A 13,682-nucleotide genomic window follows, 5' to 3' on the forward strand; every position below is an offset into this window, starting at 1 on the left:
GAAAAATAATTAATTAGGGAATTGTAGGATAGGTTGAGCAGTGCTGTTGAACTTCTGGAAATTCTTTATCATAAATTTTAAAGCCTTCAATTCATCTGAGAAACCCAGATCTAGCCTTCCATTGTTCAGTGTACTCCTCGTTCTGAGCATTGCTTCCCTAGATACAGTCTTTATTCTGTAACAATTGGAAAAACTTCATTGGCATTAGGGAGGAGAATGAACAGCGCAACTCCTTTGCCTGTTACTTCAAATACAAAAGACTCCTACTCAGGCTGTTCCACATAGATTAGATGTACCTTCATATCTTCCTGTGCACAATATTTTTGATCTTTGGAATGTCATCAGTGAGTCCCACAAACTTCTCTTCATTTAGTTGCTTTTCCCAGCCTGCAGATGATGTTTTGCAATTTGATCATAAATTTAAATGGGAATCTGCTCACTTTCCTACACTTATGTCCTAATGAGCCCCCTTCACGACTTCATATTTATACCTTGAAATTTGCAAGCTGAACCATGGCTTAATGGTGCATTGGACACATCTGTCCCAGATTCTCACAGCATCCCCCTCACTGTGGCTGTGGAAAAATGGAATCCCTGATTGTGCCTATACAATACCCAAAAGGGTGTGTCAAAGGTTTTTGAAATAAGACATGGAAGTTAAATTTCTTTTGATGAAGAAAGTGGAAGTCACATTGACTATGTTTCTGGAGAACATGGGGAGGCTCAGCTTTGGGTCCACCAATTGTGACTTCATAGTAGGGTGACCAGGACAGTCCCAGTATCTGTCTGTTATTATTAATTTTTTAAATTATACTTTAAGTTCTAGGGTACACGTGCACAATGTGCAGGTTTGATACATAGGTATACATGTGCCATGTTGGTTTGCAGCACCCATCAACTCATCATTTACATTAGGTGTTTCTCCTAATGCTATCCCTCCCCCAGCTCCCCACCCCCTAACAGGCCCCGGTGTGTGATGTTCCCTGCCCTGTGTCCAAGTGATCTCATTGTTCAATTCCCACCTATGAGTGAGAACATGCGGTGTTTGGTTTTCTGTCCTTATGACAGTCTGCTCAGAATGTTGGTTTCCAGCTGCATCTATGTCCCTGCAAAGGACATGAACTCATCCTTTTTTATGGCTGCATAGTATTCCATGGTGTATATGTACCATATTTTCTTAATTCAGTCTGTCACTGATGGACATTTGGGTTGGTTCCAAGTCTTTACTATTGTGAATAGTGCCGCAATAAACATATGTGTGCATGTCTTTGTAGCAGCATGATTTATAATCCTTTGGGTATATACCCAGTAATAGGGTTGCTGGGCCAAACGGTAACTCTAGTTTTAGATCCTTGAGGAATCACCACACTGTCTTCCACAATGGTTGAACTAATTTACACTCCAACAGTGTAAAAGCATTCCTATTTCTCCACATCCTCTCCAGCATATGTTGTTTCCTGACTTTTTAATGATTGCCATTCTAACTGGTGTGAAATGGTATCTCATTGAGGTTTTGACTTGCATTTCTTTGATGACCAGTGATGATGAGCATCTTTTCTTGTGTCTGCTGGCTGCATAGATGTCTTCTTTTGAGAAGAGTCTGTTCATATCCTTTGCCCACTTTTTGACGGGCTTGTTTTTCTCTTGTAAATTTGTTTGAGTTCTTTGTAGATTCTGGATATTAGCCCTTTGTCAGATGGGTAGATTGTAAAATTTTTCTTCCATTCTGTAGGTTGCCTGTTCACTCTGATGGTAATTTCTTTTGCTGTGCAGAAGCTCTTGAGTTTAATTAGATCCCATTTGTCAATTTTGGCTTTTGTTGCCATTGCTTTTGGTGTTTTAGTCATGAAGTCCTTGCCCATGCCTATGTCCTGAATGGTGTTGCCTAGATTATCTTCTAGGGTTTTTATGGTTTCAGGTCTAACATTTAATCCATCTTGAATTAATTTTTGTATAAGGTGTAAGGAAGGGATCCAGTTTCAGCTTTCTGCATATGGCTAGCCAGTTTTCCCAGCACCATTTATTAAAAAGGGAATCCTTTCCCCATTTCTTGTTTTTGTCAGGTTTGTCAAAGATCAGATGGTTGTTGATGTGTGGTGTTATTTCTGTTCCATTGGTCTATCTCTCTGTTTTGGTACCAGTACCATGCTGTTTTGGTTACTGAAGCCTTGTAGTATAGTTTGAAGTCAGGTAGCGTGATGCCTCCAGCTTTGTTCTTTTGGCTTAGGATTGTCTTGGCAATGCAGGCTCTTTTTGGTTCCATATGAACTTTAAAGTAGCTTTTTCCAATTCTGTGAAGAAAGTCATTGGTAGCTTGATGGGGATGGCATTGAATCTATAAATTACCTTGGGCAGTATGACCATTTTCACAATATTGATTCTTCCTATCCATGAGCATGGAATATTCTTTCATTTGTTTGTGTCCTCTTTTATTTCCTTGAGCAGCGGTTTGTAGTTCTCCTTGAAGAGGTCCTTCACATCCCTTGTAAGTTGGATTCCTAGGTATTTTATTCTCTTTGTAGCAATTGTGAATGGGAGTTCACTCATGATTTGGCTGTTTGTCTGTTCTTCATCATTTTTTATTGTGTCTATTTGATTCTTCTCCCTTTTCTTCTTTATTAGTCTTGCTAACGGTCTACCAATTTTGTTGATGTTTTCAAAAAACCAGCTCCTGGATTCATTGGTGTTTTGAAGGTTTTTTTGTGTCTCCATCTCCTTCAGTTCTGCTTGATCTTAGTTATTTCTTGCCATGTGCTAGCTTTTGAATGTGTTTGCTCTTGCTTCTCTAGTTCTTTTAATTGTAATGTTAGGGTGTCAATTTTAGATCTTTCGTGCTTTCTCTTGTGGACATTTAGTGCTATAAATTTCCCTCTACACACTTCTGCCTGTTATTTTAATGTAAACCTTAACAGCTGCCACTGCCACTCTCATAAGTGTTCTGGTTTGGACAAGAGATTATATGGTTACCCTACCTCCAGAGTTTGATATGGTCACCACTTCCAGAGAAACCTGCCTTCACTAACTAGCTACTGTTTTTTTTTCTGTACCCTCATGTGCACATATGAGTGGAGTGCCACACTCTTATAGCCACTACCATCGCCACTCTTTCTGAGACCGGATCTCAAAAATAATCTCACCATTGCCGTTACTCTTTGGCCCTGCCATCTACTTTATAATTTTCTACTCCTTAAGTTTTGCTTAAAACAATTTTCTATATCTACCTAGTTGGATCGAGGACTGGGTTTGGATTAATAAGTTTAAATTCGGTCCAAACTGATAAAAAAAAAAAAAGGAGGCACACAGCCATCCCTCTATATTTGGAGACCCCTACTGCTTCCAAAGGAATCCTCCCTAACACATCCACACTGCTGAAGCTAAAGAGTCTGTGTTTAGCTCCACCAAATCCAAATTTTATATAGGCCTTGTTTCATCCCATCAGATATACTACTCTTTCTTGCCTGATAAGAGAAAGAACCAAAAATGGATAACTGGTATTTGTTAACATAATAAGTTGTGGTTCTTTTGAGAGGGGGACATTTTTGGTTGACCGCATAGCAAAATAACATTCCCCCAAAAAACCGCATTGTGAATTAATGAGTGACCTCACAGTGATAAATTAAGGAAACACAGATTTGCAGTTTTAAGGATGTTGATTATGCAGTAAGACAAAATGCCAGCTGTGTGATTGAATAAAAACAGGTTTTTCTAATGTACTTAGCATATATTAGGAAAGATATACCATCTATGAGGACAAGTGATGAAAGATAGAACTGAAAAAAAAGAACTTTCATGGGACATGTAAAATCATTAAGAGAATTAAATAAGAGAGAATGGCACTGAACTCATTTTGGGTCAATACATGTGGAAACTCAAAAAGAGAAAACCTCAGTAAGAAAAGAGGAAAGGGTAATATCGAGAATATAGAGGGGAAGCTGGCCAGTCTTAAATGTAGGTGACTTCAGAATCAGTTTTGATCTGTGTATTAGTTCCCTATTGCTGCATAACAAATTATCAGACTTGTCAACTTATAGAAACACATATTTATTATCTCACAGTTTCTGTGTGTCTTAGTCCATTTTGTGTTACTATAAAAAACCCTGGGGCTCAGTAATTTATAAAAATGAAAAGTTTATTTGTCTCATGGTTCTGCAGGCTGTACAAGAAACATGGCACCAACATCTATTTCTGGTGAGGACTTTAGGCTGCTTCCACTCATGGTGGAAGGCAAAAAGGAGCTGGCATGTGCAGAGATCACGTAGCAAGAGAGGATACAAGGAGGTTTCCAGGCTCTTTTTTAACAACCAGCTCTCATGAGAACTAATAGAGGAAGAAGTCACTTACTACTGAGAGAGTGGCTCCAAGCCATTCATAAGGAATCCACCACCATGACACACTAGGCCTCATCTCCAAAACTGGGAATCACATTTCAACATGAGATTTGGAAGGGTCAAATATCCAAACTATAGCATTCTACCCCTGAACCCCTAAGTATCATGTCCTTCTCACAAGCAAAATACAATAATTTTATCCCAATAGTTCCCGAAAACTTTAACTTTTCCAGCATCGACTCAGAAATCTAAAGTTCAAAGTTCTATCTGAGACTCAAGGCAATTTACTTACAACTGTGAGCCTGTATAATTAAAAAACAAGTTATTTAACTCCAAGGCACAATGGTGGTACAGGCATTCAGTAAATATTCCCATTCCAAAAGGGAGAAATTGGCCAAAAGAAAGGGGGAATAAGCCCTACACGATTCCAAAACCCAGCAGAGCAGACATCAAATCTTAAAGCTCCAAGATAATCTGCTTTGACTCCATGTCTTGCATCCTGGGCACACTGGTAGGCAGGGTGGGCTCTGAAGACCTCAAGAAGCCCCACTCCCATGGTTCTGCTAGGTGCACCCACGTGGCTGCTCTCATGGGTTGCAGTCCAATGCTTACAGTTTTATGAGGCTGCAGTTGCACACTTCCAGGGGCTCTATAATTCTGGAGTCTGGAAGGTGGTAGCACTGCCCTAGTAGGCACCATTTGTGGGGGCTCCAAACCCTATTGCATTCTGAGCACCTGTGGATATAACACCATATGCATGCCACCAAGGCTTACAGCTTGTGTCCTCTGGAGCAGTAGCTTGAGCAGTACCTGGGGCCTTTGAGCCACAGCTGGAGCCGAAGCAGTGGTGATGTAGGAAGGAACATCCTGAGACAGCACAGGACAGCAGAACCTGGGCCTGGCACCCAAAACCATTCTGTCTTCTTAGGCCTCTGGGCCTGTGATTGGGTCTTTTACCCATAGTCTTGACTATCAGCGCCTGGCTTCCATTTAGTCATGGTAATCTCTTTAGCAAGTGGTAGTTCCACAACATCCTTGGATTCCTCTCCTGAAAACACTCTTTTCTTCTCTATCACATGGCCAGGCTGAAAATTTTCCAGATTTTTACACTCTGCTTCCTTTCTAATCATAAATTTCAACTTTAGGTCATCCCTTTACTCCCAGATAATATTGTAAGTTGTTAAAAGTAGTCATGCCACTCTTGAATGCCTTGCTACTTAGAAATTTCTTTCACCAGATACCCTAGGTCATCACTCTTAAGTTCAGCCTTCCACAAAGCCCTAGCGCATGGACACAATGCAGCCAAGTTCTTTGCTACAGTGTCACACTGAGCTTTCTCCAGTTACCATTAAGTTGCTCATTTCCATTTGAGACCTCATCAGCATGGCCTTTACTGTCTTTATTTCTATCAGCATTTTGCTCACAACCACAACCAATCTCTAAGAAGTTCCAAACTTTCACCTATCTCCCAGTCTTCTTCTGAGTGCTCCAAACTTTTATAACTTCTGCCCATTAGCCAGTTCCCAAGCTGCTTTCACGTTTTCAGGTATCTTTATAGCAATGCCACACCCTTGGTACCAACTTTCTGTCTTGGTCTGTTTTTGTTTTGCTATAAAGGAATACCTAAAGCTAGGTAATATTAAGAAAAGAGGTTTACTTGGCTCATGATTCTGCAGGCTAGATGACCGGGAGTCTGGTGAAAGCCTCAATCTGTTTCCACTAATGGCAGAAAATGAAGGAAAACTGGCATGTACATAAATCACATGGTGAGAAAGGAAGCAAGAGCAGGGAGGTGACAGGCTCTTTTTAACAGCCAGCCCTCATGGGAATTAATGGACTGAGAACTCACTACTGAGAGAATGGCACCAAATCATTCATGAGGCATCTGCCCCCATGACCCAAACACTTCCCACTAGGACCCACCTCCAACACTGGAGATCAAATTTCAACATGAGATTTGGAGGGGTCAGTTATCCAAACTATAGCACCATGAATCAGGAGTCTGAATATGGCTTATCTGGGTCCTCCACTCAGGGTCTTTCAATGCTGTGATCAAGGTGTCAAGCAGACTGCATTCTCATCTGGAGTTTGGGTCCTCTCCCAAGCTCATGCATTTGTTGGGAGAATCCACTTCCATGCAACTATAGAACTTCATTCTCTTTCCTACCCTTTTCCTTGCTAGCTGTCATCTAAAGGTCACTGTCAGCTCTTAGAAGTCACTTGCAGTTGCTACAGGGCCCTCTGATAGACCCTCTCACAACATTGCAGTTTATCTCTTCAAGGCCAGCAGAAGAATGGCTAGTTCCATTCTGCTAGGATGGAGTCCTAAATAACAATGTATTCAAGAGAGTAACTATTGTATTGATATTCCCTATCATTTTCTCCCTATTGGCCAGATGCAAGTCACAGGTTCTTCCTATGCTCCAGAGAAGGGGTTTATGCAATCGATGTAGCTCATTGAGGGCATCATTCAATTTCAATGGGTGTCCACATAATCAACAATTTACCCTTTAAAGAGGACTAAAATTGAATAGCTCGGCTTTTTCCTAGAAGCCTAGGTGAACAGGGGAAAAATGGTGACCCTTGAAGGTTATAGAAAGCCTGGGACAGATAATCTTTTAAAACTGAATGAAACTAATTGAGGAATGTAACCTTTTCATTCATTCAACCAATTCGTTAAACCTACTGGTGCCTAGTATGTGCCAAGACCAGTGGTATTTAAACAATGATGAAAAACGTTACTGTCTTGACCTATGGAACTATACTACAGTGGAGGGAAACATATATTAAACAGCTGAATATGTATATAATTAAAAATTGTGATAAGTACTACAAAATAAAAGCTCAGAGGGTAGTAAGAGAGAATGACAAGGGTGATGCAATCACCTGTGATGCAGTGTGTGTATCAGTATTACCCTTAATTATAGCCACCAAAAGAAAAGCAGTAATGGTACAAGAGGTGGATAAGAGACTCAAAAAAGAAGTGAGTCAGAGCTGTTTTTTGTAGCTATCTCAGTCAAAAAGTAGTGGTAGTAACTTCCAAGAAGTAGGGGCAGGATTGGAGGTGGAAGAGGCAAAATAAGACAAAAAGTTGAAATGACATGGGTATTGATAAGGGAAAGATAGTGTCAAAGACAAGAAACAACGTGCCTAAAGTTCCTTAGGAAAAGCTGTGGAAAAGTTTCATCTCAGTCTCTGCTAACAAATTAAACTTTTCCCCAACAAAGCTCTCACTGTACTTTTTTTTCAAGGATACATGGTAACCAAGCTCAGCATTCTGTTAAAGCACATTGTTAAAGTTGCTCTCACTGAGTGTCCCAGTAATATGTTAGATATCAAATCCAAAAGCCTATTTTAAGACTTCACCTTATCTGATATCTCTATAGACATTTGATACTTAATGTTTCCTGAACACTTCCAGGCTAATACTCTCCTAGTGGTCTGCCTATCTCTCTGACTATAATTCCCCAAACTCCTTCTGAAACATCTTCTAATCTCTAATCAGAGGCAGTGCCTGCCACAAAATGTTGGGCAACAAATATATATATTTTAAACTTTTGAACCATTCTTGTATGAATGGAGAAGATAGCCAGTATAATGTTTTTCAGTAAACATAAAAAATTCTCACCATTATCCTAAGTAAACTAATGCAGGAATATAAAAACAAATACCGCATGTTCTCACTTATAAGTGGGAAGTAAACAATGAGACCGCATGGATACAAGGAGGGGAACAACAGACATTGGGGATCACTTTAGAGTGGAAAGTAGAAGGGAGAAGATAAAAAAAAAAACCCGCCAATTGGGTACTATGCTTATTACCTGGGTGACAAAATAATCTGTACACCAAATCGCTGTAACACACAGTTTACCTATATAACAAACCTTCACATATAACCCTGAACTTAAAATAAAACTTAAAAAAATAAAATCTTCCATTCAGTAAAAAAAAAAAAAATCCTAAAATAAAGGCCTACAGTATTCATACTTTCTCAGATCTGTTTTAAAATGACATTTTTAAATGTTCATGGACCTGTTTCCTTATGGTCCCTGGAATAGAAAAGTAAATTTATGAATGGAGATTTTTAATTGCCAAAAAGTAACATGTTATGCTGGGGAAATTAAGTTTTAGCATGAACCTCTATCATAAAACAATTCTATGCCAAGACGAAACTCTGGTTATGTGACACAAATAATGTTATGATAACATATGTTGTGAAAACAATTAGTCATGTATTTTAAAATGTGTGCATATGATCATAAAAAAAAGACAAATGGAATATTTCATAAAAGCAACAAATTTAATTTTGTGTTAGTACAGTACTAACATTCATAATTGTGCAATACTAGAGTGTGGACCTTGGTACTATAGTATGATAAAAAAAGAAATATTTGCTTTTCTTATGTAAATTTTCTCCTGTAATGTTTGCTTTTTACTTTAGTATGGAAACTGGATTGCCCAATATCTAAACCAGTATAAAGGAACTATTTTACAAGTATTTAATGGTTATTTAAAAGCAGCCAGGAATTATTTTACTAAAATAAGATATTTTCATGTGTCGTTTTAAATCACTACAGATTTCTGAGAGTGATTAAATAGATTTCTAAAATAACTAAACATAAGCATATCTGAATGAGAATAAAAATTTTATTAAATGCCATTTAATTACATTTGATATTTTTCACTTATTTGCAGAGTTTTTCTACACCAGGAGTTCCAAAGTCAAGCTACATTCAAAGAGAGAAACAACACATTGGATACTCAAGTTATGAACAGTCAGAAGAGTCAGAAATTCCTTATAGGATAGAACATGTGCAATTGAAATCTAATATTTTCTGTGGAAAAAAACATATATGTGTACTATATGGCCATCTGATCATTTTAAAAACATACTCAGAATACTTTAATAAAACACTATGAGTATGAATTATCTATGCTCTAAACACTTTACTTCTCTTTCTGCGTTTATGCCATCACTTCTTATCTCTTTATACCTTGAATTTTTCTTTCCTCCCTCTCTCACTCTATGTCTCCTGAACAAAACTTTCATTTCCAATATCTAACTTCACTAACTAAGTAGGGATGGCAGATGTTATCACCAAAATGCAGCATAACACTTGCAAACTGGTTTATGACATGCATCTTTATAAAATGCTCAGTGAAATTCATAAACGATTGATTGAAAATTGGTCAAAGAGAATATTGAGTACTTTATTAGTTACTGGCTAAAGCTAAGGAGTTACACAACAGCATCATATCTAAATAAGGAATTTTATTTGAAATATGTAATTTCATTATGAATAAATTCCATAAAATAAACTAAGAATTGCTAAATGATTTCTGTAAACTGATTGGTGCTACAGAATGATCCCATAACCTGGGCCCCTGACTCCTTCTTTCCTTTCTTCCTTCATTCCTTCTTCTCTTCCTTTATCCCTCCTTTATTTAAAGGGTACCCAGCGTGGAGCAAGATGGTGGAATAGAAGCCTCCACCAATCGCTGCACATTACCCCCAGCAAGGACACCAATTTAACAACAATCTACACAGAAAAAAAACACCCATATAGGAACCAAAATTCAGGTGAGCCCTCATAGTACCTGGTTTTTAACTCCATGTTACTGAAAGAAATACTGAAGAGATAGAAAAAAAAAAAACCACCTTGAATCACTGACACTACCTCTCCCCAACTCCCCAGCAGCAGTGTGGAGTGGAGCATCTCTGGGCATTGGGGAAGGGACAGCACAACAATTGTGAGGCATCAAACTCAGTGCTGTCCTGTTAAAGCAGAAAGGAAAACAGAATAAAACTCAGCTGACACCCACCCACAGAGGGAGCATTTAAACCAGTCCTAGCCAGAGGGGAATCTTGTAACCCAATGGGTGGAACTTGAGTTCCTGCAGACCTTGCCACCCAGGACCAAAGTGCTCTGGATTTCTAAGCAAACTTGATAGGCAGTGTAGGCCACAGGGACTACAACTTTTAAGTCCTAGTGCTGAACTGGGCCCAGAAACAGTGGTCTGAGGGTTCATATGACCTACTGAGACATCAGTGGGAGCAGCTAAGGGAGTGCTGGCATCACCCCTCCCCTAAACTCTCGGCTGTACAGCTTGTGGCTCCAAAAAGAGACCCCTTTCTTCCTCTTGAGGTGAAGAGAGGGAAGAATGTGGAGGACTTTGTTTTGCATTTTGGATACCAGCTCAGCCACAGCAGCATAGGGCACCGATCAGAGTCATAAGGACCCTGTTCCAGGCCCTAGCTCCCAGGCAGCACTTCTGTGTTAAAAAAACAAAACAAAAAAACAAAACAAAACAAAACAAAACAAAACTCTCCTGAATCTAAGATGCATCACAAAGTGTCCTACACGATCTGTCAACTATTGGTCCTGTTCTTCAGTCATCTCTCCTTAATTCCCTGGGGTGTAAAAGAGGAAATTAGGAAAAGAAAAAAGAGAAAAAGAAATTGTTAAGTTCTCACCAGTCACTGTCCCTTCTACTTCCTAAACAGATCTCAAATATGTCCCCTCTCCTACCGTTATCTCTATTCATTCTGACACTATCATCATCTGAAATACCACCACGTTTTCCCTGGACAATTGTAACTGACACCCAATTGGTCCCCCCATATCTTACACTTGCCTCAGTCCAATCGTATTGCCACAGTACAGCTAGGGTAATATTTTAATATACATGCCTAGTCTTGTTATATTTCTCCTTAAACCTCTTCAATAGCTTCCAACTACCTTAGAATAAAATTTCAAGTTCTCACCATGGATCACAAGGCACTCTAAGACCCCAAGATATTGGGTCTCTGTCACTCTGTCTTTCTGTCTCCTTCTATCTATATTTACATCCATATCTACATCTATATCATGTATGTGTTTGTGTGTTACTGTGTAATATTCATAAGAATACTTACTATGATGTAAGCACAAAATACTTTACATGCAATCTTACGCCATCCTCCCATCACTATGAGGTAGGTACTGTTATTTTTCCCATGTACAAATGAGGAAATCGAGACTTTAAGTAGTTTAGTAACTTGTGCAAAGCCCCATAATTAGTGTCAGAGCCCAGGATTCAAACACAATCAGCCTGATTCAAAACTCTGTAACTAGGAACAGCATATTTTTTTCCAATTTCTTCACTTACTTCACTTACCACTCTCCATCTTGCTATGTGCTCTAGTCATACTTGACTTTCGGTTTCTCTTTTAGGGCCTTCCTACATGTCATTCTCTCTGCCTGGATAACCTGATTATAAATAAGTCCTTGGAATTCAGACACTTCTGTGGAAAATGTGGCTATCCCAGAAAAAAACCTCTAAGTTAGGGTGCCCATGAAAGAGTTCCTGGTTGGTTGAAAGTTTTCTGTGAATGTCACATAGTCCAGAATAGAAACAAGCTTCCAGTTGTTGAAAGATTCCTTTATTCATACTGAGAATCATGTAGGGCCAGACCCTGGGTGGTAGGACTTCTGTAGATGTTTAATACAACACAAGACCAGGCTCTAACTGGCTCCTATCAGTCTAAGCAGGAATAGACATTGAGTATTCAGAGTTTTAGCCTCTTGATGCTGAGGCTGGCCTAAGAACAGGGTCTGGGTGGTTAGAGGTTTTGTTTGTATGCACTGAAAACTTCATAAATTGTCAGAGGCTGCTATTGTAAGTGCTAGAGTCAGAGTAGGAGAAGACCGAGGATGGTCAAGGGCATAGTTATATATAGGAGATAATCTAGCACAGTGGTTAACAGCTTAAACAACTCTGTAGTGAGCCTGCCGCATTGAAATTCCATATTCCACACTTCCTAGCTGTGGGACATTGGGCAAGTGACTTATCCTTTATCTCTGTTTCATCTTCTCTAAAGTGAGAATAACAGTCTGTACTCCATAGGGCTGTCATGAGGATTAAATAAGACATGTAAAGCACTTGAGACAGTGCCCAGCAAATAGTGATTAGTCAAGAAATCATAACTATTATCTGCTATAGCCTAGTACAGGAATAAGGCTAAAGTGGACAAAGGTTTCTTCTGTAGGTGCTCTCTGCACTCCAAGGAACAAATCTCATGTTTGAACTTATAGTCTATGTTTGAATATACCTGTCTTACCTGACTTTTCCAAACTTTGCCCAATATATATATATTTGAAATATATATATTTCGGGAAAGAGAGAGAGAGAAAGAATTTATTCTTTCCAATCCTGTCTACTCTGATGTATGCCACCTGGACTGCCTGATCTAACCACCTAAATACAATCAGGTCTGTTTGTTGATTCCTACATCTATCTCATAGTGACAAAGGTAATTTTGATTTTAATTGCTTCCTGCTAAGCTCAAAGATGTGTTTGGTTTGCCTTTCTAACGCTGCCAAGCAACAATCATAAGTCCTTATATCCTTTGCTTCTTACAAGTAGAGGAGAGTGACAAAAGGTAGTAACAAAGATAACAATATGCTAAGATGGTAAGTACTCCCATAAATAGGTTCTTCTCCACTAGGAGAGAATCTTTTTACTGAACTCTTAAAAAATGAAATGTTCCACTTGGTATTACTCTTCTAACTAGAAGTCACTAGTAGCTAAGATTATACGTTTATACACAGTAACTTTTCTTTTAGAATGGCCTTGATATAACTACAATGTTATAATCTTGTACACAAAGTTGTTCAAGCTGTTTTCTGAAGGAATATTCATCCCTTCTGAGATTTTTAACAGTTTCAGAGGAATTTTCCCTCTTTCTTCTACTGCTAAGCTTTTATTTTAATAGATGTTTTCAGCATATTGTATATTTAGTTATGACTGGCCTAGTAGTATGTGTCCAAAATTTGTGCTTTTATATCATCTGTTTGAGATACTGTCCCAGTAAGAATGTTTTGTTAGGAATTATCCCATTTCCTTTATCACAAAGTTTTTGCTACTGACACTTGTAATTTAGAGACTTGGTAGTATTGGGTAAGTGCCTGGCTGTGAATTTCATTAGACTGGAAAAAGGATATGAGTATAGCAGAATTTTTTTTCTCATATGACCTCAAAAAAGATGGTAGTTAAGGCCAAGAGAAGACGGAAGATATGATAGAGCCAAGAAGAAAGATGAAGTCAAGTTTTCAGTTTCTGTCTCTATAGTGAAGGGGTTAGATTAGATGACCTCTTGGTTCCCTTCCAGAAATGATATTGCATCATCCGAATCCTGGATGATGAGCCAAGATAAGAAGCCTAGGTTCAGAAAGTGGGTCAGATCTAGGAGGACAATTAGCAGAGACCAGAAACCCAGGCTTGCTGACTGGGAACAAAAATCCTAGACCAAAGTCAAGGCCACAAAAGGTTGCTATGTAATTATGGGATCCGTGTGATAGGCATAGGGATCAG

At 38.8% G+C, this 13,682-nt stretch overlaps 1 long non-coding RNA gene across 3 annotated transcripts in view; it reads right to left on the minus strand.

The window, feature by feature from the left end:
* Positions 1 to 13,682, minus strand: part of LOC112131005 (uncharacterized) — a 100,279-nt gene that overhangs the window by 65,760 nt on the left and 20,837 nt on the right. The gene's annotated exons all lie outside the window — the stretch shown is intronic.

Source organism: Pongo abelii, chromosome X (genome assembly GCF_028885655.2).
Source record: "Pongo abelii isolate AG06213 chromosome X, NHGRI_mPonAbe1-v2.0_pri, whole genome shotgun sequence".
NCBI classification, from domain to species: Eukaryota; Metazoa; Chordata; class Mammalia; order Primates; family Hominidae; genus Pongo; species Pongo abelii.